The sequence below is a fragment of the Mus caroli genome, unplaced genomic scaffold, assembly GCF_978045245.1.
Source record: "Mus caroli unplaced genomic scaffold, Mus_caroli_1 scaffold_14, whole genome shotgun sequence".
NCBI lineage: Eukaryota > Metazoa > Chordata > Mammalia > Rodentia > Muridae > Mus > Mus caroli.
Window position 1 is genome coordinate 36,612,890 of NW_028227269.1, and position 27,461 is coordinate 36,640,350.

Genomic DNA, 27,461 nt, shown 5'->3' on the forward strand with positions numbered 1-27,461 from the left:
AAATCATTGTTTCTTAATAGTCACCCACCACCTTTGTCTCTTAACCTTCTGTCCTGTCCCCTGCAATGAACACTGAGCCTTGGAAGGAAGAGAATGTAGTATAAATGTCCTACTTAGGCTGAGAGCTCTATGATCACCTATTCTCAAGCCCTTCTGCCTTTGTGCTTTTCTGTGTTACTCACCATTTATTGCCAAAAAGGGAGCTTCTGCAGTGAGGCTTAAGAGATCCAACGACTTAGAAACAGTAGTCAGCATGGGCTTTAGAATAGCTTTGGCAACATTTAAACCCAGGTTAACAATTTCTACACTTACAAAATACCTAAGTGCAGCAATGAAAAACTAGAAATTACTTCTTAATATAAAGAATTAAGAGAAAGTTTGAACTATATTTCAAAACATATATAAAGAAACATATATAAGTGCAAAGTGCACGACTCAATTTGGTGCATGAAACCCTCAGGTCCCTTGGCTGCCAGGATGGGAGACGCCTAGCAGGTTCACTTGCTTGCTGTCTTTGAGAGCACTCAGGAGATCAAAATATTAGTCAGTGTTTTGGTTGGGAATTCTACTGCTGACTTAATTCAGAGTTGAACAAAATTATAAGTAATTTGCTTAATTATATTATCATTCCATTGAGACACAGTGAACTAGTTGGATATAATTCTGAAACATGCACTCACATGCTCCCCATTAAGCAGACGTTTTCTTTATGTGTGTTTATAAATACAAATGAGTGTATTAAATACAGACAGCATTGCCTTTAAATGAAACAATGCCGTAGACCAAGTTATCTTCCATGCTCCTGCCGTTAATACTTAATCTTCCCCGTGTCTCTGCAGCTACTGAGTTCATCTGAACGGTCTCCCTTCTTCTAAATTAACCTGAGAGAGATGTCTAATAAATTCACTCACATTAATGTATAAATGACTGATTGCAGACAAAAGGAGAGGTATTTGCATTTTAAAAGACATAAAGGCCTTCAGCTAAAACATTATTTTTCATCCTGCATTCTACTGAGTTATAGCTGTGATTCTTCAGCAGTTCTTAAAGACTTAGTTCAACTTCCTTACATTATTTTGGGACACATTAAAGACAAACTTAATAAAAATAAAATAAATTATTCCTATTAAATTGTTTTCCATATTAATTATTTTTGAATTATGAACACATTTATTTACATATGCACACATAAATAAATCACCATACTTTCAAAAGTCTATTCTGCAATAATCATTTAAAATAACACATCTCTGAATATTTATTGGAGGAAATGTAAACATGTACTACATATTATCACCATAAAACACATGAACCACCTGAAAATAAAAGACCAACATATTCAGATACTTTTGTTTGGCACACGATCCAAATGGCACAAAGCAATCAGTGGAAGCAAAAAATGACCATCACCAGAATCTAAAGGAAAGAGTACATCATTTGATAATAGCACTTAAGCTCATAAAAACAATGCACTAATTAGCTATTTCCAAAAAATAACAAGCTTATTCTCATTCGTAAAGCAACCAACTATATGACTGTCAGAGTAAGTTTGATTTAAACACATTCATCATTCAACTTCCTGTAAGAAGCTAGGCATAAAACTCAAAATGTTAGCCGGGCATGGTGGGGCACACCTTTAATCCCAGCACTTGGGAGGCAGAGGCAGGCGAATTTCTGAGTTCGAGACCAGCCTGGTCTACAAAGTAAGTTCCAGGACAGCCAGGGCTACACAGAGAAACCCTGTCTCGAAAAACCAGAAAAACAAAACAAAACAAAAAAACAAACAAAAAACAAAAAAAAACCAAAAAACTGAAAATGTTAATTCTGTGTATACAATGAACAAAATAGAGTAAATTAAATTTGGAGTGAAAGTCTGAACCAGATAGTAAATTCCATTCCATACATTTGTATGGACAGAGGTGGAAACCAATCACATTTAAAGAGCATCTTTAACCAGCATAGTAAGATGGGAGTAGGTTATGGCAAACATACCCCTATCTACTGATATGATATTCAAACAGTATATAGATGAAAATATTAAAATGCACCTTTGAAAGGCATTTTTTAACTCAAGTATGAGGATTTCACAAAGAACTGAGTCATTTTATTTCTAGTAGATTTACCTTGAATGGAAAGAGACAGTCATGCAATTTACCAGTAAGATATTGTTAGTTATTACAGATGTCTAAGGAAGAACATAGGAAGTTTATGTGGTTTCATTACATACCTGCCTATCAGGGAAGTCTCAACATCATGCTACCATAATAAAATATAAAAAGTGGAAAAGTAAAAGCTATGATATTCCCACAATTCATCTAAGCATTGTCAAAAATGTTAGAGGCTGACTACCTTGAAATTATTAGTAATTTGAAAGTCCAAAATTCTAACTCCTTGTATTTATACAAAGTAGTATGGCTTCTCACACTTATACATTTTTAAATATTGCTTCATTTGCAAGATGTTGGCTGCAATCAAAGGTTTGAAAACTACTGAGCAAAAGGTATTGCATTCAAACTTTAAAGCCAGCTGCCTGAATTCTCATTCAGTGAGTAAAGCTTTACACACAGGTATTGTCAGCCAGTACCTGTCATAGAAAAGGTTATCTTAAACTAATTAACATATGATGCCATCCAAATTTTTTTCAATGATTTCATTTACATTTAACAAAGCTAATTCTTTTCTTTGGCCAGAATATCCCAACTCTAACTTGTCACTCACTGATAGAAAATGAGTTGATTACCACTTACTCAATGGTTTAAAATTCAGAGTCAAACACACACATGTGCACACACATGCACATGTGCACACAGGTACACACTCATGAACACAAGCACCCACAGTCATACACACACACTTGCACATACACAATTACATGCACACACACAGAGACACACAGAGACACGCATGACCACATTGACCCACAGATGCACACAAGTACATTGATACACACGGGCACACACCCACTGGTGAACTTGTGCCTGTGTTTCATGTTTCTTTTTGGTGAGAAATCCTGTTGTTGAAATACAGTAAAATAACTAAATCAAGGAATATAAACATTCGTTAGACAAAGCTAAAACTATGTAAGTAGGCTAAGAAAAAACTAATGTTTAGAATCTTAAAAAAAAAAAAAAAAACCCAAGTGATTAAGGCTAGATGATAGCTCTGTGCTCACAGGTGCTTATTGCTAAGCCTGGTGACTTGGATTCAATACCCAGGATACAAAGATGCAAATAGAAGAAGAAGAAGAAACCTGACTCTCACAAATGAACCCCTGATCTCCACACACATCATAGCACATACATTGCCACATACTAATACATACATGTGCATGAGCATACACACTAAAACAAATAAATATTTTTTAAAACTAGCCTATAATGAGTTATTATAGTCACTATCTTTCTACATAAAATGTACTATATGTGAGTTCAGGCAACAATAAGTATTTCTGTAGTGTAATATAGGGTTTAGTCAGGGTTTTCTAGATTTCAAAGAATTATTATGAAATGAATCCCCCCCTCTCTCTGGAGTTTATTGGAATGATTTACTGGTTGCACTCACACCAATTAATCTACCAATGGCTAGCTGTGAATGAAAAGTCCAGGAATCTAGTAGTTGCTCAGTTCCAGAATTCTGGGTGTCTCCGTTGGCTTTCTTTATTATTATTATTATTGTTGTTGTTGTTGTTGTTGTTTGTTTGTTTGTTTTCGAGAAAGGCTTTCTCTGTTCAGTCTTGGTTGTCCTGGAACTCACTCTATAAACCAGGCTGGCCTCGAACTCAGAAATCCGCCTGCCTCTGCCTCCCAAGTGCTGTGATTAAAGGCTTGTGCCACCACCCCCGGCATTGGCTTTCTTTAAAAGATGTGATCTTGAAAAAGTAGACTCCAATGCCAGTGAAGGGCTGGATGTGCTAGCATGGCAAGGGCAAGCAGGCAAAGAGCAAACCTTCCTTCTTGCATGTCCTTATCTACAATTCTAGCGGGTGTGACCCAAAGTAAAGGTGGGTCTTCCCACTTCAAGATCCTGTTCAAAAGCCATTGTCTTCCTACCTCAAAGGTCTGGCCTAGAAATGGATTCACTCACGTGAAACCAAGCACAGCTATCACAGGTGTGCCCTCCATTTCTAGATTGTAGTTCATTCAATATACCATCATTGACAACCAAGAATAGCCATTGCAAGTTCACACTTGTCAACTTGAAACACACTCTTACCTCCATATGTCATGATTAATTTCCAAAAAAAAAAAAAAAAACCCAATAACCAGGTTATAATGATGCCTAAGCCTAAGTTTCCCATGTACATTCTCAAATGCATTATAAATTTAAAATAAATAACAATGCCTTTGGGGGATCATCCTTTCAGTCTTCTCTTAATTGATATTACAACATATGATAAAGAAAATGAATGAAAATGCAAATATATGTACAAATGGAATCTTAATAAAATAGACCAAAGCACTTGTGTTAACGATAATCCTGGTTTCTACAACTGTTCACATGGCCTTAGCATGTAGTTATAACTACTTTTCTCTACTACCCATTCAGTAATTCCTCTACCCTCTGCAAGCACCTCAGCAGGTTTTATGTCTTTTTTGAAAGGAGTGACCCATATCTACACTACTCACAGGTCTGTATACTTTGTCATCCTGACTGAATTAGGCTGTTGTAGTTTCCCATTATATTTAATCACAGGATATGGTAGTACTAAGAGATGTCCTAAAGAATCGCCTACACTCCAGACATAATCTTCCTTACCTCCATTGGGGAGAAACAATCCGTTTTCACATGGTGATCTAGATCCACCACCCCTCCTAAAACTGCTATTCCTTTATTAGCCTGTTGGTTGAAGGGCATTAGAAGCCCACAATGAGGAGGGTGGAATCTGAGCTTCCAGTTTAATGGAATGTCTCTTGTGGCTCCTTGCAGGAACACTCTCTGTTCTAGAAAGAAAACATCTGGCCAAGCAGAACTTAGGGATTCAGGAACAGGAAGCAAAACTTCCCTTGTGGGTCAGTAGGAGTAATAGTGAGTGAAATTGCTCTCTTTTCCCTCCCTTGATTCCTGGAGCTGTGTACCCTGGCTATGGGAGAGACTGTACCAAGTATCCGATGTACCTTCTTCTCAAGAACCCTACTCCATCCCTCCAGGCTTCTGCCACCTAATTGATGCTACAACTGTGCCTTCAGAATATCATTCTATATTCCTAGCAATATTGCTGCTTCAAGATCATAGGGGAGATAATAAGGTCAGTGGATTCCATGATTGTGGGGCCATTGTCATACTCCTCTGGCTGTGTGTGAAGTGAATTCCTTGGTCAGAGGCAATACAGTGTGGAATACCATGATAGTGGATACGGCATTCTGTAAATCCATGGATGGTGGTTTTGGAAGAAGCATTATGTGCAATAAAGGCAAACCCACAACCAGAATAAGTATCTATTTTAAATACCAAACACATTGTTATTCCATTTTGAATTCGGCATTCATTGTAGCACTAAGGAAGAAAGATGAGAGACAAAAGATAGACAGTGAGTATTCTGATTGGATAGTAAGGGATATTTTCATATCACATAGCTTCATTGTTGCTTTTCTTATAAATGGCAGAAATTAGGAAGAGAAAAAGGGAAAGAATTCAACACAAACTACATGCATCAAAGGGAATAAATAGGAAAATATCTGCAAAGCGTTGGCAAGCTTTGACATCTTCTTTTGCCTGTGATGATAAACAAGATAATTAATTCTGTCTTCATCTTTTAAGTGAGGATATAAACTCTGAGATTGGATTATAATGTATGTATACTGTACATTATATTATGAAATAGCTGCACAAAGGGGAGTTAAGTAGTAGGACTGTCACTTTCTGTGTCTTGAACAAATCATACTCATCAGCAAGTCTGTGCTAAGGACACTTGTTAGCCATTGTTATACATTCTCTACAGATTTCTGGTTTTTTTTTTTAAGGGTAATTTAGAAGGCAGTGCCTATCTTGCCTAAATATAAAAGCAATGTTCATCTTAGAGCTGTAGATGCTGTATTTGGCATTCAAAGCCAGGCAAGCAGAATGACTTCCAAACATTTAAATTCAGTGATTAAGTCAATTAAATTTAGAAACAAGAATAGGATTTCATGTTGCACAATTATACCTAGATGTTAAAATTATTGAAAAAAGATCATGGCATTTGAAAGGTTTCATTTCACACATACACAAAATGCATTTAACAATATCATGATAATTTCAATGGCTGAAAACAGATAGATCCAAACATTTGCTATTTAGTAACCTTTAAAGGAGATGTCTCAAAATGAGTTCTTAATTGTATGTTTTTAAACTGCCTCTTTAGAAATGTATCAGCATTTAGAAATGAAGTAATTGCACATACTTAATAAAGCTACCTAAATACCAAAATTGAAATGTAAGATTATATAATATATCTGGGCATCTTAAAGTGATAGCACTACATAATTTTATGATATATATATAGGTGCATGTGTGTGTGTGTGTGTGTGTGTGTGTGTGTATACATATGCATGTAGATATGGAAGACTGAACAGAACTTCAATTGTCATCCTCAGAAATGTTCATAACCCTTTTGAAACAAGATCGTCCATTGGCCAGTATGCTATGGAAACTATGTATGATAGTCTGATTGGCTACCAAGAGCTAGGAATTCTTTTACATTTGTCTTTGTGACACTAGGATTTCAAATGGACAATACCACTCCTGGCTTTTTTTCTGTGTGGATTCTGGGAATCAACTCAAGTGTTTTTATTCTGAGATGAGCCATCCCAGAGAACATCACTGATTATATATATATATATTGCACATACTTAATAAAGCTACCCAAATACAATATTTGAAATGTAAGATTATATAACATATCTGGGCATCTTAAAGTGATAGCACTATGATATATTTCTATGATGCATATAGATGCATGTGTGTTTGTGTATGTATACATATGCATGTAGATATGGAAGACTGAACAGAACTTCAATACAGTCCTAAGTGAATGTTAGCAATAGTAGAACAAATAAGTCAAGGAAAACTGAATAAAATGAATTTTTAATAGCAAAAAAAAACCCAAACAAACAAACAAATTTGTACCTTAGCAATCAATATAGCAGGAGCCTGAGAAGACTGAAAGAGATTTTTCTCTTTGTGGCCCTTATTTCAAACTCATAGCAAACCTATGAAACCTGATTCTTGCGGCAAAATACTTACATTGCAAAGTACTGAACACTACCTAAAGCCCTTCTTCATTCCTGGCCACTGATTTTAATTGTACCTTCAAAAAAGATGGAAAATATAAATGTTTTTAACATGATACCTTGTACAGATGATGATGGTGTATGGTACCAGTAACAAAACTAGTATCTTTCTGCCTGTGACATCTATACAGTCCTAAGTCTGCTAAAAATAATGTCAAGATTTTATCCAGATTATGAGTGTGTGTGATTGTAACTAGACTTCAGTTTTGTAGTAACTGAAATCATGTATATAGATATATAGATATGTGGATGTGTATCAAGTTAAAACAGCAAGAAGTATATAAGTAGTGATTAATTAGCAACCTGTAGAGAGTGCATTAAAATGTGAAGCCCCATAGTAGGAACTTCAATATGAACTAACCAGTACCCCCAGAGCTCCTTGGAACTAAACCACCAATTAAAGAAAACACATGGTGGGACATGTAGCTCTAGTTGCATATGTAGCTGAGGATGGTCTAGTTGGTCATCAATGGGAGGAGAGGCCCTAGGTCCTGTGAAGGTTCTATGCCCCAGTATAGGGGAAAGCCAGGACTGGGCATGGGAGTGGGTGGGTTGGAGAGCAGGGGAAGGGGGAAGGGAATAGGGGATTTTCGGAGGGGAAACTAGGAAAGGCAATAACATTTGAAATGTAAATAAAGAAAATATCAAATTTTAAAAGGGGAAAGGGAATGTAGAATGTTTGTGTGTACATAGGAGTCAGGTGAAGTTTCATAGTCCACATATGAAGCCACCATTTGGGCTACCTCCATCGAAAGTGCTGGGGCAATCTTGTCCGTTCAGAGTGATAGATAATTTGCAGCTGCAGTGATAAATGCCCCTCGGATTACTTATAATTCCTTGTCCTATTATCAAGGGTCTGGGAGAGATTGATGACAACAAATTAGAGGGCATTTTGAACATTGTAAACATGGAAAACTGTCACAAAGCCATGGGGTGACTTTATTAAGAGTGGACCTAGGTTGAGATTAAGATTTCCTCCTATTTTAAGGAGTTCACTTTGCTTTCCATCAAGATAAAAAAAATAATAATAATGCCGAGGGACATCTGGAACTCAATTCAGAAGTAAACTTCAATTTATTTGTGGAAGGACATCTATCTCCCTTGAAGATTTCAATACTGGAGGGATATTGAACTTTCCTCTTAATTATAGATTTGGTTCCAATCATTTCTGTTGTTGTGATTAAATGGACACCCTCTAACACTTGGTTCTCCTTCCGTGCACTTGCATAACTCACTGGAGTGTCTCCCAGAGAACAAAGAAGCCTGTTTCTTGCATGAGTCAAATCCTACCATCTACTAATCTTTAAATAACAAACTCGGGTTAACCAAAGCAACTTGCCACTGGAGTTCCATGGCCATGAATTTGGTTTCCATGAATATAGTCTTTTATTCTAAATATCTAATTAGCATACGAATAGTAGCTTCTTGGACAGTATCCAGCCCATTCCAGTTTTTTTTTTTTTTTTTTTTTTTGTGGAAATTGATAAAGATGAAGCTCACAGTCCTTCTAAGCTGATTAATAAAAACAGTTTCAATGTTCACCCTTTAGCCAGCACTATGCATTTATAAAATCAGGTTTTCTTTTTAAATGGATGTTTCAGACAGAGTCTTTTTGATGACTTTCCCTTATCAACAATTAATCAAATTAAGCTAAGCATCGAGGCTCAAATGTTATAAAGTAGCAGACATCTGAAATAAGGCTAAAAATCTCCATGGATAAACATGACTAATTTAAACAGGCCCAAGGGAGCTTTTTTGAGAAGGTTCAAATGCCTCCCGATGAATTCCACACTGTTACTCTAATTATCCCATAACAAGGCACAAAATAACAATCTCATTTCATCCTTATATTTACAAAGCTGTTCCCATTATCCTTATATTTCACCTGTTCAGGCACTGAAGAATTGCTCCTCATTGAGAGATTCATTAAAAGAGAATAATTATATTATATTTCACAGATTGGCAGAGAGAAAATGTATCTTTGAACAATTCCATTTCCCCGAAGAGTTGTTCATTTCAGAATTGCAGACAGGTCTATTAAGTATTTTCTACCCTTTTTAAATATGTCAAAGCTAACCATTAATACTGAAAGTAGTAATATTATTCTGATTTAATGAAGGAATTAGCTGCTATTTGTAAAATGTATTTTTGTGAATGAAACACAATTGTGACCATATTTTTACAAAACCATATTAACCACAAAATCACTAGAATCTTCATTTGCAAAATAATTTAACCTAATGGTACTTATCTTCAGATTTGTAGAATGTCAACTTGTTTCTGCACTAATTTTTTTTAAATCAAAAATCTACATAAAACAGATTTTCTCACTAAATCTGTAGTGTTTATGTTTTCAGAATATCTAGTTAGAATATGAGTAAGAGAAACCCTTCCAATACCAGTCAATTTAATTTTTAGATTTTCATTTAGAAAAAGATTACAGAACTGTGGTTAGAAGTCTTTCATACTTTAAAAACACATGGACATAAAATATGGCCAATTAGAAAGAGCCCTAGGAAGCATCATTTTATATCAGAAAACATTGGTATTATGAAATGAGATAGCCATGGTCAGATCCAAGTATAGCTTTTAATATCTTTTAAGTCATTAAGAAAAAATTTAAAATATCAATCTGTGATGCTTTCAGCATGTGTCTCAAATGCTAAGTGGCAAGCCCATCTCTGCAAGGCCTCAGCAGACCAGGATTTGTTACATCCCACATGAAATGTTCAATCAGTCATGACTGAGAATGAACCAGACAGCAATGTATTATTCAGTATAGCACACTGAGTGACATGGGAAATAACACACAAAACACTATCTTCCCAAAAACTTACTAGGGCTCTAGGATTATAGGCAGAAGGAAGAAAAATAGGAGAAGTAAGATAAGTGCATAGGAAAGTAGTTCGGATCTGGCTGGTTATTAACTTTAGGTGTGATTCTGCAAGCTCCTGCTTTCTCCAAGGAACTCACACGAAGGAGCAAGCAATCTGGCTACCAATATGCCTAGAGGGGCAGCTGGGTTTTGTCTTGAGATAATTACTTCCATAGTGGTGGAAGTCACATCCTGGACTACTCCGCTTAAAGTGTTTTCTTTTTGTTCCACAATTTAAAATATTATAGTTATTTGTGGTATCTTCAGTCTTAAAGTAGGTATAAGGAGAGAGGTTAGGTCTCATCAACCTTATGTTATTACTGACATTCAGTCAGACACTCTTTACGTGATTCATTGACTGAGCAGAGTCATTCGAAAACCTGACCCAAAGTTAAGATAGCAAAGAATACAGTGATCAAATCAAATAGCAGTCTTATCAGTTTTAACCAATGGAGGATCTGATTTCCTGTCACTGTCCAGACTTTTCCTACTTGGTGATAATGAATGCTTAAAATATCTTTTGTCTTTTTGTAATTTTGTCGAGACCACCACCAAAGCACCAGAAAAATCTCATGAGAATTGTGAGCATAGAATAAAACAAAGAATCAGTGCATCTTTCACTGGTTTATCAGGATAATGGGTGCTCTTTAGACTCTACCTTCCAAACAAAGCAATAAGTTTATCAAATTTCAACAGTAATTTAATTATGAGGAGATTTAAAAGACTTGCATTGAATATAACTGCATTTTTTCATTTAAGTTGAGATGTGGTGACATGCTCACAGAGCTTTTATGAATTAGAGGCTGGATTTAGGAGTTGTACATTTCTGTAGTTATATATTATTTTAACATTCTTCAGGAATATATATATCTTGCTATTTCTCAATTAATTAAGGCTTTAACCCAATATGCTCCAATATTATTGAATACTATATTTTACATTTCCATTTTGGTTTTCACTTTTGATTTCTGCTGTTTTGGTTTTTTGTTTTATCTATATGTTATCTTATAAACATTACGTCTCATCCAAATGTTCATACAAAAGTCAGCAATCAACAAGCAACTATAACAGGTGTTTTCAATCTCAAGGAAGTGACTGAATATGCTGTTTATGATAGATACTGAAATTTAATTTCTTTTGCAAGTCTAGAAACCACTTTGTGATCCAAAACCTTGGTAACAAACAAGAGTAAGATAAACAAATCATTTTAGAGGTAAAATATGTTTTAAACTAAGAAAATTTTCTCATAAAACCAACTGTTGGGGTATGCTCTCATACATAAGATTGATTACTAATAGTGCTCAGATAAAAGCTTTTACAAATGTGTTATTTTTGTTTTGCTGTGCATGTGTGTGATTTTGTGTGTGTGTGTGTGTGTGAGGGTGTGTCTGTATGTGTGTGTATGAAATGAAGCATGGAATGACATCACTTGACAAATGATTATGAAGGTCTCAAACATCGCTCAAGGCATTGCTTTTCACTGGAAGATGAAGTAGAAGTGGAAAGAGGCAGGCAGGAGCACAAGGTTACTTTTTATTTTTATTGTTCAAGTTGAGACAGGAACAAAGCAGTGTTCTCTAAAACATAAACTATTAAAGCTTTTGTTGGAAATGAAAAGACAAGAATGGGTAAAGGGGTAAAGAGGTTTTTTTGTAGTTTTGTTTTGTCTTTTTTCTTTTTTTCCTTGGGTGTTCTTCCAATGAAAAAGCATTGCATGGAGACACTACCACATGTTGTCCTTGGAGCTCCACACAAGTGTCAGGCACACTTGCTCCAACAAGCACAAATCAATAAACCAAGAAATGTAAGAATCATTTAAAAAAAATAGTGGAATTAGAACAATTTCTGATTTTACCTAGTTTGAAAGATTTGTAGTTTCTGCTCCTTTGTCAAAATAAAGAATCTGTTTCCATTACTATGTTTATCCCAATAAACGTCAACTACAATGCAGTTGACTCTTTGGAAATACTAAGATACTAAAGATTTTTGGGTTTGTTTGTTTGTTTGTTTGTTTGTTTTTGTTTCTCCAAACAGGGTTTCTTTGTATAGCCCTGGCTGTCCTGAAACTCATTCTAGACCAGGCTGGCCTCGAACTCAGAAATCTGCCTGCCTCTGCCTCCCAAGTGCTGGGATTAAAGGTGTGCCCACCACTTTTGGTTGTTTTTGGGTTTTTTTTGTTTGGGTCCTGGCATATTTTTTGGTGTCATGTCTACTTACTGATTGTTTCTCCCTGTTATTTAGGAAACAAAAACAAAAACAAAACACGTGGCACATGTTATTTGCTGATGTTATTCTCTTACAAATATGCCATCTCTGATTCTCTTGAAAGAAAGGTAGACACATAAGCAGTTGACTGTGACGTCCTTCTACGGGGATCGTGAAGTATAGTCTACCTTAGCAACCAGTTCAAGTTGAATCTGCTGCCCTTAAATTTCAGCAGCTCCTCCCGGAAGTACAATACATCACGAGCCGGCCAGTTTACAGGAGCCCTCTCAAGTAGCTTTTTACTCCATTAATTTATTTATTCACTTTACATTCTGATTGCAGCCACCATCCTAATCCCCCATCACAGAGCCCCCATTCCTCTTTCCCTTATCCTGTGATAAGGGAGAGGCCCCCCTTGGTACAAATTGACCCTGGCATATCACATTACTGTAGGAGTAGGCATATCTGCTCCTACTGAGGCCAGATAAGTAAACCCAGTTAGTGGAACAGGATCCACAGGCAGGCAACAGAGTCAGGTATGGAAAATGAAAGCTACCTAGCAAACTAATGATATTGTTAGGTCCTACCTGCTCGGGTGAGAATAAAGTCGAAGAGAAGAAAGAGGACAGGTAATGAATGGGTCTTAGCTATACTGCAAAGCTCTTGGCAAACTCGTGCTGACTGTGTGCCAGTAGATGTGGCAATAACTGTCAACAAGATGTTATATGGCTTCAGTCAGTGGAAAAGACAGAATGGGTTGGATACTTTTATTTCGGGTCTAGAGAGCCTGCTCTGCAAACAACTCTCCTCAGACCACAGCCAGTATACATATATGTCACTTGCAGATCTCAGGGGGAACTGGGTGTGAACTCTGACATGGTTAGAACATTCATTGCTAGAATCATTGATCATACTTGGCAATGAGTTCTAGTCACCTTATATGCTATTTCCTATTTTTGTTTTGTTTTGTTTTGTTTTCAAGGACAGACCTGGACAAGAGTGTCATTCAAAGTCCTGCCAGCCTTTCAAAAATGATTTCCACTGTTCAGAATCATTCCATAGCTGCCTTAAATATGATTTTTCTCTCTACCCAAATCTCTCTATGTTCCCCTTCACACACACGCACATGTAAAATATACTCATATAGCTCTTTTTCCATAAATGACCACAAATAAACAAACTATGCTTTTATTAACACATTTTTCTTAACTTAATTATTTTCTTGATTAACGGATGGTTTCTGTCTTCATTAAAAACTGAGTGGGACGGGCAAAACTTTAGATGAAATGGGACTCAGAACTGGAATTGAGCAAACTGACTACATTTATGCTAAATTTGTTTTATTTTAGAGTTAGTAAATATAGTTTTAATAAGTCATTTTACCATATGCCATTTATACTTAATAGACAGATAACAGGGAAAATTATACTAAGACCAGAAGTGTCACTATACACATGAGTCAAGTCACTCACTAAGTAGCTTAATGTCTATCCAGTCAATCTGATTGTGAAAGTCCCCTCTCTCATTCATTTTAGCCCAAATGCTCTTTTTGGTGCTTATTAAATTCAACAAAGTTGATAACATTATCAGAGCCTTTACATTTGTATTTCCCATGCTTGGAATATGCTTGTCTCAAGTTTTCATATTGTTTCTCCTTTATTTCTTTAGGATCTCTGAAAACAAGTCTATTTCTATATACAGTATCAAAAAAATGATCTGATCCCCTATCTAAAGCAGAATTCTACTCCTTCATTTTTCACTATTTACTACCTTTTATAAAGCTTTAAGTACTTTAATGAACTAAAATTTCTTCAGAAAAAAAATGTACATATCACAGATGAAATGGTTGATTTTGATTCTTTAAAGATTTATTCATTTTTATAGTGTAGGTATGAACCTTGTGCATCCAATCAGCCTGAGTCAACAGAAGTGGCCGGGAGCATCAGCACACCACCAGAAGTTTTTTAGTGAGTTTCTCTCTATGGAGTCCCAGTAAGGCAGCTCAACTATGCAGTGTCCGGCGAACCAATACAGGAATGTAGTTAGCGAAGAATATCACATGTCCATTCACATACTTGCTTAAGCCAAACATCCTATCTCCTGTGTCTGCATCAGTGAAGTGCTCCTTCACAAGTCTGCCTTAGCCTTTCACACCTGTGTCCACTTTAATGAAACATTCCATCAGGTGATTGCCCCAGCAAAACACTGTCCAACAGACTTTCCAAAAAACCCTTAAGTTTCTATTTCAGATACCAGTGGAAACTCCTTTGGTTTTCAGGTGCACTGATCTTAGAAGTAATTAAGGTATGAACTATGAGTTAGTTTTGAGGTAGTAGATGGCATAAAAGCCAGAAGCTTACCCTAAGTGGGCCTCGTGCATGCTGTCTTTTCCCACAGATGCCAACGTTTGTGGCTGTGTCCACTGTGAGGTTAGTCACTTGGAGTCACTTGGAGCTAACCTGATTGTAACCTGATACATATCCTTAAAGCTTAGACTTTTTCCATTTCAAAGGTTCTCCCCTTTTGTTGCATCATAATAATGAAAAGAAGATATGTAAAATGGATCTAACAAAACCCAAGCTGTGCCGGGTGCCCAGAGTCACATGATGTTGCATCACAGGGTAGACAGAGTCAAGTGTTATTTCTTTTTAAACTTTTAGAATAATGCTTAGTGTTACTTTCCAGTTGACTTGTAATTTTCTGCTGTAATAGTCATAGCTGTGGTCCAGAATCCTAGGGACTAACAATGCTTTTGTTGGGGCTTTCTATTAAATTCCACACTGTATATGTGCCCAACCATGCAGGCAGTGCTATAGGTTTTGCTCTATAACATATGGTTCTAGGTTAAGGGCACATTTGTCTGCATTGCTGCAGATTCTTGTCCTGTCCTATATTTACCACAAAATTTCATTCTTTCTATGTCAACAGGTAAGGAATGCACACCAGCCATCACAAGGAAAATACTATGTTACCTCTAAAATCCAGAAAGGCATATCAGGATGTTGCTTCTTTCTTAGTGCTGGGATAACAAGCCATAAGGCTTTTGTGTTGTCATTTACATTGGAGAATATGTTTCAATGTACTGCAGACCTTGTGCATATGAAGTAAAAGAGCCTGCACAATATTCATACAATTTATCTGGTCATGTTCTTGAAAGACATTTATCGATGTCCAGTACAATGTATTATTGTTACTCACTGAGCCAAATAAGGTAGTTAATCTCAATTTTACCCTGTCGGGAGCTACTTATAACCTTAAATAATATCATGGACCTCAAAGGACTATTGTTCATGTGACTCATATCTACTGCAGTTTACAATTCCAGAAATTAAAACTAATAAAGTAGTTTAAATTAAAATTAAAAGTAGTGATAAATTGAAAATTTAAAAGAAACAGTGAATCTATGACATACTAATATAACATGTGTTTCCATACTATGGAGAACTACTAAGTTTAGCAGTACCATACTGGTATTTTCAATAAACCTCTCCACTGCCTGATATAATGGAAGCTGGCTGTATTCATCTGCAACTCCATCCAATCTGTTGTACATTTTAGTTGAAGTGCAAGAAGACAACCAAACCCTGTAAAGATATACAGTGAGAAAAAGTGTGTGCTAACTGTCTTCTCAAATATTTTTAGATATTATTCTTTAGCTCTATATGAAAGTTGAACAAGAAATAGTCTATTAAAGTTTAGTTGAAATGTAGACTGTAAAAACCTTGATGATTTTTTTATTATTATAAAATATCTATAGTTTTACATTGAACTGTGAATTAGTTTCTAAATGCCTCATGTTCTTAAAAACATTGTGAATTAACCATTTAAAAATATCAGTTTTCTGTAAGATTTTACTTATCAGTGCAGGATATTTGATGGTCTAAAATGATGCTTTTGATGATCTCTTAAATGCAAACCTTTAATATTTCTAGTTTTCATTTCATTTTACTTTTTAAGATAGAATGCAATGTAATATAGGCTAACCTCAAACTCACTGTATTGATGAGGAGGACCATACACTTCTAAGCCTCTGCCTTCATCTGATTACTGAAACTGCATGTGTATACCAACATGCCTCATATGCATCTTGGTTATGTAACCCAAAGCTTCTTGAATGCCAGGCAGTCTACCAATTGAGCTCTCTCCCCACTTCACTAATTTTCAACAAATTGTACTCTGTGTGTATGTGTGTGTGTGTTTAAAATATATCTTCCAAATATGCATGGTTTCACTCTCAGTAAGTAGCTCATTGAGGTTCAGAAAGAGAACAAAAGGTATTCCAGGAGTTCTGCTCACACCACCACCAAGTCATAAATGTTCTTCCCAGAGCAAGTGCCATTGGCTGATATGTGTCTTAAGTGGTTTAACCTATTACCTTTTACCATAAATAAAATTTTAAAAGATCTACAAAGGAACAAAGACCAAACAAAATTTTAATTTTTTACCAGGGACATCTTAAGGCTTTTAGACTCCTGTGATTGTTGACAATGAAGAGTGCATTTTTGTCTACTGCGGATTGCTGGTATCCATATTTGAGAGAACAGTTGATTATAGTGGACCAATGACATGTTCTGCATTTACTGCATGTCTTCTTCATACTATATTTGATAGAGCTCAAGACAATTGACAGAACATTGAGGACCTTTTACGCATATAAAGCCAGTGCCATTGATTCCAAACAAATTCTTCTTTTTTTTATTTTTTAATTTTTTTTTTTACGTATTAATACATTTACAATTTCAATTACATTTCCAATGCTATCCCAAAAGTCCCCCATACCCTCCCCCCCCCACTTCCCTACCCACCCATTCCCATTTTTTGGCCCTGGCATTCCCCTGTACTTGGGCATAAAAAAGGAAAAGAAATGGGTGCACTTTTTCATTTTGTTGCCTGTTTAGTTCACAATGAACATATTATTAATCTGCTAACAAACATAAATACATCTTGTACTGTGAATATACATATAATTATGTTACTGTTTGATTAAGTTTATAGTTGTCTACTGTCATATACCATGGTTTATCCATATTTTATGACTTCAAGGCTGATGTCATAAATGGAGATACACTAGAGAACATCGTATTTGCCTTCCTTATATATTGGTCAAAAGAACAAGAAATGATAATTGATACACACAGATCAGAAACTATATGGCATCTACCAGTACCAAAGTTATGCTCTCCAACAATTCCTTAGAGGATCTTAAAAATGGCCATGTGGTAAGCCTACAGGTTCAGTGATTAAGATGTGAGCTGGCTGCAAATGAAAACTCCACATATTACTTGATTCCTGCTTACCCTTATTGTATTAAGGGACGGTGGCATTGATTAGGTTTCAGGAGACCAGTTTCACCTTGGCTATGGATCCACCAGTGCACAAACGTTCTGGAAGTTTCTCAGCACTTAACTCACAATTATTTGAGTAAATAATCCCAGGCCCTTTTGCAACTGGAAAAATAACCACATTACACTCTCAACCTACCTAGGTATTTTTCTCTGAAGACAGATACTTTTCCTTGGTAAAGAGCCAAAGAATCAAAGTCAGGTCTGGAAAATGAATAAAGTATAACAATTTTGAGTGGTGGTGATCAGAGAACCTGCATTTGACCTCAGTCTTTTTTTCTTTTTTTTTATTAGGTATTTTCCTCAATTACATTTCCAATGCTATCCCAAAAGTCCCCCACACCCCCCCCCACTTCCCTACCCACCCATTCCCATTCTTTTGGCCCTGGCATTCCCCTATATTGGGGCATATAAAGTTTGCAAGTCCAATGGGCCTCTCTTTCCAGTGATGGCCGACTAGGCCATCTTTTGATACATATGCAGCTAGAGACAAGAGCTTCGGGGTACTGGTTAGTTCATAATGTTGTTCCACCTATAGGGTTGCAGATCCCTTTAACTCCTTGGGTACTTTCTCTAGCTTCTCCATTGGAAGCCCTGTGATCCATCCAATAGCTGACTGTGAGCTTTTTTTCTTTTCTTTTCTTTTTTTTTTTATTAGATATTTTCTTCATTTCCATTTAAAATGCTATTCCGAAAGTCCCCTATACCCTCGCCCCACCCTGCTCCCCAACCCATCCTCTCCTGCTTCCTAGACCTGGCATTCCCCTGTACTGGGAATTTATTGTACACACTCAGCAGCACCTTTATGTACTGCTCAATTAATTTGTTTATTGAGCTTACAAATATTCTATTCTATCATTTTCTAAAGGCTATGTGTTTAACAGCCTATATTTTGTTTCATGTAATAATTAACATCTTTTATGTCTGTTAAGTTTCATTTCCTGGTATCTATGACTTGAATATTCTATTTTTTTCATTTTTACCAGGAATAGATAGATGCTCCACAATGTGATCATCACCCAGGTTTCCCACAGTAAATTTCCTCAAATATTTTCAGTGGCACTCTTCCCTTCTTCTGAAGCATAGCTCTTACAAGTGTTCTATGGCCCATCATCTACACTAAATTCATCTGGTAGATATTTCCAAGTTATTTTTTTCATAATATATCTTCCTTGGGTTGTAGTCTTTATACTGTGTCTTCATAGTGTAATTATTAAAACAAATTGATAAAAGTTATATATCTGGGAAATAATTCATTGATGGAGGAGAGATAAATAAGGAAAAGATTAATCAGGATATATCATATATATTTAAAAACATCCAAACACATAATCCATAGAAACTAATCATGACTAGAGGAGCTAGTGACATAGATCAATGCATGGCATACATGAGTTTCTGTGTTTAGTCCTAAGCACTGAAAAAATATTAAACAAAATAAAGTGAAATTCTTGCTCATAGCCTGGGAATGGACATGGTGGCTTGAGTGCTTGCCTAGCATACTCAACATACTGATACCAACCCATACAAACAAACAAATTGAAAGACTGAATAATTTCAATAATAATAGAGAATGTGTATAATGTAGAAGTATATGAAAAAGCTTAGTGTGAAACTATATAGGGTATTAATACTATTTTACTTTTGATATGCATATATAAATTTAAAATAGAATGCAATTACATTTATAACCTGAAATAATAAATAATGAATTTAAAAGATTATTTTAATTTTTAGACTTCCTAGCATTAGCTATTACATTTAAAATTAAAAGTATTAATTTTTATTGCAAAAATACTTATATTTGTACTTAAAGAATGAAACCTGTATGATTGTGATACTATTTTCTTCACATATGAGGTGAGGTAATGGAAAAGTTTACATATTATAATATCTGAATCTTTTAAATGAAAAAAACCTAAAGAGTTTATATGAAATTTTAAGTAAAACATGGTCTTAAAAGATAAAAATAAATAAATGGTGTAATTTGAAAGAAGGACATTGGATATAGTTAGCAGTGGGAAACTGAAATAAATTACTTCCTTTAAATTTTAATTTTAATTCATGTTAACTCCAACATTAGGTTTTTGTCACTAATTGAAGCACTTGTAGGTTGATATTTACCCATACACATGATGCTAAAGATGCATATTTTTTGTAGACATTAAGGTACATCTCTCTAATCTTAAGAGAAGTTCCAGCTCTCTACTTCCATATGCGTGTGCAGCAGCCAAAAGCTCATCTTTCATGGAGAACATCTAGTCTTTAACCTTTACTGCTGTTTGATTCTACCCAATTAATATGCCCAGTCATACATTAGAAATATGTTAAAACTTGAATTAAATGTCTTAGATGAAAGCTTATAATACCACATCGTTTTCTGGGAGAGACTTTAATTAATTGAAGTATGAAAATATTAAATGCCTATAAGCATTTTCTATACTATTAAGTCTTTTCCTCTTACAAATTAGTAGGAAGTACAGTTTGAGATCGTGACAATAGTTATAAGTACCTTGAGTCAAATACAGTGTTAATAATAACCTTTAATTATTTAATCTATTTTCTATTAATATTGTAATAATATTAGATGTTAAGAAATATGGCAAATTTTTAACAAAAAGAAAAGAAAAACATTAGGCTTGTAATTTGAGTATATATATATATATATATATACTAATTATTGACTATAATCCTTCTGTTTCTGACTTTCCCACCCACCGGCAAATGGGACAAGGACAGGAAACAGAATTTACTTTGCCTCCACTCATTTTCAAAGTATTTATCTGGAAATGGAATAATAGCCCAGTAACTTTGTGCAGTGATGGTGAGGGTTGGGAGGCTATGAGGATGGGGAAAACTCGAGTATATCCTAGGCATACATTTGTGCTCACCTTCATAGACACTAAGCTTTCACAGCTGAGAGAACTGCAGCTATGCAAGATCAGTTGGGTGCATAGCTACATGAAGATACAGACTCAGCTCTAGTCAAAGTTGGTGTGGTTACCAATCAAACATGATGCCCCTTAAGAATAACAGATATTCCTAATTAACTTGTATATCTGTATTCTTTTACTTGTATGTTTGTATTCAGGGGCATTGGATAACCATTTGGTATGCTCTTCATTGGGAATGAGTGTCTCCCACTCCTGTCATTCTTTGGCTGACTGTAGTTCTTTGTGTAGGGTTGAAGCCTGGTTCTCTTTCCCTCATATTCTTTAGCATGTCTTTTGTTGTTATTGTTTAGCTCTGGTTTATGCTGTCACACTGGTGAGATTTTCAGTGAAGCTAATTCCTAGGTGACACAATCTCATGGGAAATTCTTTTATCATCTACCTCTTACAATATTAGCACTGCTTCTGCAATATTTCTTGAGTTTTCATTTGTGGAATTGTACTATAGCTGTATCCATTGGGACTGAGCTTCACACCTCTGCATTTTGATTGGTTATGGTTTTCTGTGACAGTTGTGTCTGTTGCAAAGAGAATAATCCTTAATGGGGAGGGAAAATTACACCTAGCTGTGAGCATAATGGCAAACATTTAGGATGTAGCTGGGGATTATACTGTTTCAGTAAAGGTCCAAGATCCATGTCACTGTCTCTGGGCAGTTGGCAGGGTTAGAGTACCAGGTAAGATTGAGTAAGACAGAAGTCCCAACTGCTGTTGGTTACTGACAATGTATGCATGCCACTACTGGGCTATCATGCCATGTTGGTTGTTGTGGTTCATGAGCATCATGGATGGATAGGACTGTTTGTGGCCTTTGAATGCTTGCATGGTGCCTTCAGGCATCATGAAAGCTGTCTTCAGGAAGAAAACATTCAGGTCAGTTCCAGCTCTGGGGCCTCTGAGCCCTGTGTCTCAAGCACATGGTATCTTCAACTTAATAAGGGTTTACTGTTCTTCTCTTGGGGGCAACCAAGGGCAATAGCAATAGTTTGTGATGTTTTGGGTATGTTTAGACATCTATGACCAAAAAATTCAAAAGAGGAATTCTAATGTCTGGTCATAAGGTTTAAGTTATATGGTTGTTGGTTATTAGAGGGCATATTGTCATCTCAGATGAGACATTGACTTTTAAACTCTGTATATCTATTTATGTAAAGACTTACATGTATACAAGACTGTTTGCATCGGTTGTTAATAGTATGGTTCCTTCTGACAATTTCAGATATTCGTATTGTTATTTTTATTCTTCTCTTTCCTTCTGTGTTATGTAGCTCTCTTCTCTTACCTAGTCTGGTCCCCTGTCCTGTTCCCATCTCCCGAGTCAGGTCACCTAGATTGCTGTTCTGTCTACTGCTCTCCTCACCATTTTTACACTAGGCAACGTCAGTTTTGGTTTTGTTGTTTTTGTTGTTGTTGTTTATTAATTTTTTCCTGGTTTCTGAAGTTACGCTAGGATATATCCTCACATTTGAACAGTTAGAGCAATATTTTATCTTTCTGGCCCCAAGTTACCTCTTACAATATGATCTTTTCTAGTTATATCATTTTCTTGTAAAGTTTATAATTTTCATTTTTCTTTCTTTTTAATTGAATATGGTTTCTTTAATCATACAATATATCCTGAAAATAGTTTCTTTTTTACAGCTGAGCTGTATTCCATTGTGTGTAACTATACTACATTTTCATTTTCATTTATTAGTAGACCATTTAGAGTTTTTTATTTATTTCAGTGCATTCACCATACTAATTTGTATATATATATATGTATGTATTTGATATTACTCAAAGAAACCTAAATGATTCCAATTAAGTAAATAGTTGCTAAAGTTACATAATTTCTTCATGATAAACCTTAAACTTCTATTTGGGGGCCAGAGAGATGGCTCTATGGGTAAAGGTTCCCAGGTTTAACCCCTAGAATCCAAAAAATGTGAAGGAAGAGAATCACCTACACAAATTTGTCCTTTGACCTCCATACACGGCATAATTACCATCTATGTATTCCATCTCAGTTAACATTAATCATTCATCAAATGACCTAAAACAAACCAATGATCTTTTAGTTAAGTCCTGGGCAAGCAGTTGGAGATGGAGTTCACTGGGCAGTATAGGCAGTATATTAGAATCTTGGGTGTCATCAGTTGAGCAACAAAACTGAGAAAGCTATAGTGTTATGGTAGAGCTTTCTACTTTGTACATCTACCATACAAAGTGGAAACCTAAAGAATTATGACAATTACAACCATGAAGATACTGCAAATCAGGTCCTTGGAATTCCAAGCAACTGATATGTAGGACGGCTCCTCAGAAAAGGCTGTAGTGCCAAGGATGGGAACTGTCATGTCAATCAGTCCATCACAAACCAGTAGCCTATAAACCACTGACACTTTTCATAAAAATTTGAACTCCATCATTGAACAGTAATTCTAAACATTTATCTCTATACACAAGATGTCTTTCTTCTGCTTCAGCTCATGTTAACCATCGTTGTAATTTTTCCTCCATGTCAACCTCAGACATAGATTCAAGAGATTAACACCCTGTTTCATATCATCAAAAATGAGGTGATAAGTGCAAACAGCACTTTTCTGCAGTGTGCATGTATTTTTATTGAGTGAAAAGTCATTTAGAAAATGTAGAGAATTTGTGTATATGAAACTCCAAAGCTGGAATTTACTTCTATTGGAATCTTTCTATACTGTTGCCAAAAATAGTTTCTGTTAATAATAAAAAAATCTTTAATAGTTTTCATTAAGTTGAAAATGGGCCTACTGTGCTATAAATGAGCAATTTTTTACTTTATTGAGTACTTGAAAAATTCCACAGAATTTCCATTAAAATTTGCAGTATTTTGCAAGGAAACATTTTATTTCTCCACTTAAATACCAAAAATCAAATGACATTTATGAGCTGAAATCTCACCACTGGACACTAAATTGGCAATGCTTGCCTAGCAGGGGAAATATGTGTGAGCTGAGCATTGGCCAGCAATTGCAGCAAAAACAATCTGTGTAGACTGCAATGTGAGAAACTAAACCAGCAATTTCTTTTTACTGAAGCTCATCTCATTACCTGGCCTTCTGAGGCAGAAAACTAGATGTAAGTGAGTGTTCTAAAGCTTAGCACAAAGTGGGACTGTGGAATGTTATGTATTATGACAAGAAAATCTTGGAATATAGCACAAACCAAAGTACTCTTAATGGTGCAATAAAAAAAAATCTATAAAACACTTCAATATAAAGATAACCTGTCTCACATTAACTGGATAGAAGGATGCCTGATGTGACATACCAGCAATCTAGGTAAGCCTCAAAAAATAAAATATAAGTAAGAAGATAATTCAATAGAAATATAATCATTTTATCTAGAAATATATGCATAAACTTTACATGTAATGTGAAGAACCACAAGATATTAAATGTGTGTATGTGTGTGTATGATGTGTGTGTGTACTTAAGTTTTGTGTATGATATTAGTTCTGTAGAGATAAGGTAAATTAAATAGCAGACAATACAAAACCAAAGAACAGCAAGCATATTTTCTAGCTCCAGGTCTTGTTAAAATATTAAATTACATGCACAAAAGTCACTAATTTCCCTCTAATACTCACAGTTTTTAACCTTTGCAAAGTTCACATGATGGCAATAGAAATGTCTGAAAGTGGAGTACATGAAAGCTCTGCAGTTGGACTAGCTCACCATCTCTGAGAGGGCTTCAGGCCTCACCCTAACTATGTCCTTTATTAAAACTACAGCTATTTCTCTGAAATCTAAATGGCAATAGACCTTTGGAAATTTATCTTGCTTTAACTGAGAGACATTGATGTAAGTTGTTATGAGGCTCCATGACCTGGTATGTGTTTTTGAACTTGAACACAAATGTGGTAGTAGAAAAACTGTTCTGAGCAAATAAATTTCTATCAATAAAAAAATTTAGAAAATAATCAAAATTCAAATAAATATAGAAGGCAAATTCTATTATTTAATGATTAAAGATGGAACAGTGTCTAAAGTATTAATAGCCATTAAAAAACAGAGTTTATCAAGTTAAAGATCAATCATACATTTTAATGGTGAGGTAACTAGAGTTTTCCAAAGAAGTTTTGTCAGAGGTAGTCTTAACCATAACACAAAATTCAACAAGAAGCATGTATGATTCCTTAAATAAAAGTAAAATACAAAAATTTGCATTTCACAGTTAAATATCTGTAATATGATTTTTTTTTTATTTTTTGATGAACTACTTGGCAATACTACTTAAAAGAGGAAAGATGAACAAGAGAGCTTGCTCAATAGTTGGAAGTACATGCTGCCCTTCCAGAGGACACAGATTTTGTGCCCAGCTTTAATGTGGTGACTCACAAGTTCCAACTTCATTTTCAGGAAACACTGATGCCCTTTGTACATTCATGCAGGCAAACATGCATATACATGAAATAAAGGCAAATGTTTCTTTAAAGGAGAAAACTATTAATTTTGACTGGTTTTAGAAGCCTCAGTCTATGTCCATGTGCTCAAAGTTCTTCTCTACTTTCTTTCCTACTAGTTTCAGTGTATCTGGTTTTATGTGGAGGTCCCTGATGAACTTGGACTTGAGCTTTGTACAGGAGATAAAAATTGATCGATTTGCATTCTTCTACATGCTGCTCGCCAGTTGAGCCAGCACCATTTCTTGAAAAACCTGACTTTTTTCCAATGGATGGTTTTAGTTCCTTTGTCAATGATCAAGTGACCATAGGTGTGTGGGTTCATTTCTGGGTTTTCAATTCTATTCTATTGATCTATCTGTCTGTCATTGTACCAGTACTATGCAGGTTTTATTTTTCACTATTGCTCTGTAGTACAGCTTGAGGTCAGGGATGGTGATTTCACCAGAGGTTCTTTTATTGTTGAGAATAATTTTGGCTATCCTGGGTATTTTGTTATTCCAGGTGAATTTTCAAATTTCTCTTTCTAACTCTGAAGAGCTGAGTTATAATTTTGATGGGGATTGCATTGAATCTGTAGATTGTCTTCTACAAGATGGCCATTTTTTACTATATTAATCCTGCCAATCCATGAGCATGGGAGATCTTTCCATCTTCTGAGATCTTCTAATACTTTCTTCAGAGACTTGAAGTTTTTATCATACATATCTTTCACTGGTTTAGTTAGAGTCACATCAAGGTTTTTTATATTATTTGTGACTATTGTGAAGGGTTTTGTTTCCATAATTTCTTTCTCAGCCTGTTTATCCTTTGTGTAGAGAAAGGTAACTGGTTTGTTTTGAACAGAACACCAATAGCTTATTTTCTAAGATGAAGAGTTGACAAATGAGAGAGACCTCATAAAATTGCAAATTTTCTCTAAAGCAAAGGATACTGTCAATAATACAAAACAACAACCAGCAAATTGGAAAAAGATCTTTACCAATCCTATATCTAATAGAGTGCTAATATCCAATACATAAAGAAAACTCAAGAAGTTAGACTCTAGAGAAACAAATAACCCTATTAAAATGGGGTAAAGACCTAAACAAGGAATTCTCAACTGAGGAATACCAAATGGCTGAGAAGCACCTAAAGAAATGTTCAACATCCTTAGTCATCAGGGAAATGCAAATCAAAACAACCCTGAGATCCCACATCACACCAGTCAGAATGACTAAAATTAAAATCTCAGGAGTAGCACCAGGTCACCTAGGGCACGGAGTTGGTGGACACCCCCACAGTCCCTAGAGGACTCTCCAGGCAATCTTAGGATCACTGGTGAGTGGAACACAACCTCTGTTCCATTCCAATTGCTCAGGACCTGAGACAGCAGAAGGGAAGCAGAAACCAGCCTGACCAGGGGTGCAAGTCCCTTCACAGAATGGCTAAGATTAAAAATTCAGGGGCAGCACCGGGTCACCTTGGGCACAGAATTGGTGGACACCCCCACAGTCCCCAGAGGACTCTCCAAGCTATCTTAGGATCACTGAGAGGCAATATATTGGTTTGATAACAATCCTGGAAAAAAAATGTCTGGATATTCCTTCTGAGCCCAGCGGAGGCCTCTAAGGGCCCCATAGTGCTCTCCACACTGCAGGACCTCGGGATCACCTCAGATTCATGGGTGAGTGGAACGCAACATCAGCTCCAAAGAATTTTGGAAGGTCTTGTGCCAGCAGGAACAGGGAGAAAGGAACCGTGCCCAACCAAAGGTTGGGATCCATTCTGGTCAGGGCCAGCCCCCGCCATCTTCTGCATGAACCTGGGCTAGGGCATCTTGGGCACCAGAGGACTCTCCATGCTGCAGGACCCCTAGCACACTCAGGACCTCCTGATCACCTGAGAGCACATGGGCGATAGAAGCAACAGAGCCTTCATCCTCAGCCAGGAGGTGGGGCTGAGACCCAGACCCCTGGCACATTCCTAGCCAGAGGAGAGTGAGCCTACACAGAGAGTTCTGACCCCAGAATTCAGGAGGTGGATCAGAGCTCCAGACTGCTGGACACCTGCCCTGAAAGAGGAGAGCTTGCCTGCAGAGAGTGCTCTGACCACTGGAATTCAGGAGAGAGATAGAATCCCAGGAGTGCTGCCAGAGGCTAACAGAATGACAGGCGGATCAGGCTCCAACCAGAGACAGCTTGAACATTAATGCCAGAGATTTCCAGATGGGGAAAGGCAAACTTAAGACTCTTACAAACAGAAACCAAGAACACTGGGTATCATCAGAACCCAGTACGCCCACCACAACCAGTCCTGGATACCCCAACACACCTGAAAAGCAAGACAAGGATTAAAAATCATATCTCAGGATGATGGTAGCAGATTTTAAGAAGGGCATTAATAACTCACTTAAAG

At 36.1% G+C, this 27,461-nt stretch overlaps 1 protein-coding gene and 1 long non-coding RNA gene across 6 annotated transcripts in view; one reads left to right on the forward strand and one right to left on the reverse strand.

The window, feature by feature from the left end:
- The window catches only part of LOC110306669 (uncharacterized), a 100,155-nt gene extending 85,351 nt beyond the window's left edge, over positions 1 to 14,804 (reverse strand). The window contains exon 1 of the long non-coding RNA XR_015045217.1: positions 14,709 to 14,804. This is a non-coding gene — a long non-coding RNA (uncharacterized LOC110306669). The remainder of the gene's footprint in view (positions 1 to 14,708) is intronic.
- The window catches only part of Dgkb (diacylglycerol kinase beta), a 757,709-nt gene that overhangs the window by 572,519 nt on the left and 157,729 nt on the right, over positions 1 to 27,461 (forward strand). The window lies entirely within an intron of this gene.